We start from the raw sequence: 2,630 nt of genomic DNA on the forward strand, positions 1-2,630 counted from the left end.
AGTCATAACAACCAAGAACTTGTAGAATAGGAAGAACTTTTGCATGGTTGGTCTTGCAAGCTAGGGTTTCTAAAAGGTAGAGTTCGTGCTCTCTTAAGCTACATAAGTCGAGTCCATTGAGTCGCTGAGCCATCGAGTTGTCGTAGAAGTCGAGCCAAATTGTTAACGTCGTTTGAGTCGAAGGAGTCAGCAGCATGCACGACACATGTAACTTTCGAGAGGTGACGCATCGCGAGTAGCGTTACGGGTTAAGGCGCGGACCTTGGATCTCCTTCTCGTGCAACTAAGTCACGTGTTGGGCCGTGCCTAGTTTATTAGAGAGATCCTGGAGCACTCCTGTTTGAGATCAATTTAATACTTTTCAATATATTATAATATTATAATTTTTTTTTCATTGAGATTGTTGTTGGGCAACGGCGGTTATAGGAATCAAGATCCGAGAATTCTCAATTCATTTAGGCGGTTGTCGGTGAAAAAGGGACGATGCCACGGTCACCTGTTGGACGAGTGATTTACTCTCTATGTACGCAAATCTAACTCTCACTACAAAAATAATGGATACGATAGCTTACAATAAAACGCTATCGTAGACTTTTTAAAGTGTTTTTCGTACGTCGTGACAGCCCATGTTATTAAAAGTCTGAAACTTTTTATAGCTATAATAAATGCTATAATATAATTTAAATTATAACTTATATACGTTGCTATGAAAATATATTATAACGTTTTATTGAAGCTATAATATAAATATTGTGTTATGGTTAGTTTATAGTAACATTTTTATAATACTATAATATAGTATTTATTTCTTTATAATCATTATAATTATTGTAATAATCTTTTAATAGCATTTATTTTTTTTATTGTATTTTAAGAATGAGGAAATACTAGTAACACATTAAATGACTTTCTTCTAAATTGAAATTTCATTACAATAGTACTATTCAATATTTTTTGAAATAAAGAAGTTATTCCAACCATACAAGATAAATTATTATCTACTATTTGCAATAATGTTAAACGTCTTCGAGCTGCTATCCCATTCAAACTTTGTAGTGCAAGTTCTCTATCATGACCTCATCTTTAGTCACACCTACATCAAACGTACATTATTAGTTAAATAACTAAGTAAAAAATCAATAATAACGAGATAACTAGATAACGAAATAAATCTAAAATATATTTCCAATACACATCGTTGAAAATATCAAAAAATTCATAAATGAGATCAACAATTCACAAACCAATACAATCTACTACTTCTTTCTACCCTTTTAACCCTTTCTAAGATGCATAGAAAATAAAAAGTAAAAACAAAGGTTATCAACAACAACCATAAGAATTCAAGTATCTTCACTGTTATAACTACTCCAAAAATTACTTTAATTTAAAATCTCCTTATTTTGATATTTCCCCCTTCAAGTCCCCCTAATACATTTAAATCCTTCCAAATTAAATTTGTAGAAACTTACAACAACATCCACTCCAACAAATAATGGATACAAAAAGATATAAAGATTCAGGTATAAAAGGTCTATTAGATCTAATCTACCGAACACTTATATAAAAAGAAAATCCATATATCGCCTCATGACATTCAAAAACTAGGCAGCATATTTAGTCTGCAAATCAAAGTTACATCTAAGAGTATAGTAGAAGCATAAGGTATGGTAATAGAAAAAAAATAAATAACTAAGTCGGCTAGAATGTATGTTTTCATCTGAATAAGTAGAGACTGGTTTTCTGTGTCGTGGAAGTATTGGAAAGGTACATATTTTCACTTGAATAAGTAGAAAGTTAACACTATTATTTTAAAGAGTAGAAAATAAATTGATAATGCATAATATTTTCTTGTAATAGAACCAAATTGAAGGTAACCTATTACGTTTAGGTTAATAAGAACAAGGATGATTGTGAAGGCTCTATATTAGAGTCAACTCAAAGATCAAGGAAGAAAAATAAGAACGAAACAGAACTCAGAAATAAAAGTTGGGCTCCTATTAATTTCTACAGCCACTTCACAGTATGTTAACGCAGAATTCAGTAATCTATGGGCGATTTTTGCCGCTTGGGCCATTCTTGACAGCCATTCTTGTGCCTATATCAGAAATAAAAGTATTAAGGTAATCTTCCGGCCTTTCTTCATTCTTTGTTTTTAGCCATTCTTTGGTCTGCTGCCCCATTCTTGTGCTTCATTCTTGTGCCTATATTAGGATAAAAGTATTAAGGTAATCTTCGGGCCTTTCTTCATTCTTTATTTTTAGCCATTCTTTGGTCTGCTGCCCCATTCTTGTGCCTATATCAGAAATAAAAGTATTAAGGTAATCTTCGGGCCTTTCTTCATTCTTTGTTTCTAGCCACTCTTTGGTCTGCTGCCCCATTCTTTTGCTTCATTCTTGTGCCTATATCAGAAATAAAAGTATTAAGGTAATCTTCCGGCCTTTCTTCATTCTTTGTTTTTAGCCATTCTTTGGTCTGCTGCCCCATTCTTGTGCTTCATTCTAGTGCCTATATCAGAAATAAAAGTATTAAGGTAATCTTCCGGCCTTTCTTCATTCTTTGTTTTTAGCCATTCTTTGGTCTGCTGCCCCATTCTTGTGCTTCATTCTTGTGCCTATATTAGAAATAAA

The sequence above is a fragment of the Cucurbita moschata genome, unplaced genomic scaffold, assembly GCF_002738365.1.
Source record: "Cucurbita moschata cultivar Rifu unplaced genomic scaffold, Cmos_1.0 Cmo_Scf00014, whole genome shotgun sequence".
NCBI lineage: Eukaryota > Viridiplantae > Streptophyta > Magnoliopsida > Cucurbitales > Cucurbitaceae > Cucurbita > Cucurbita moschata.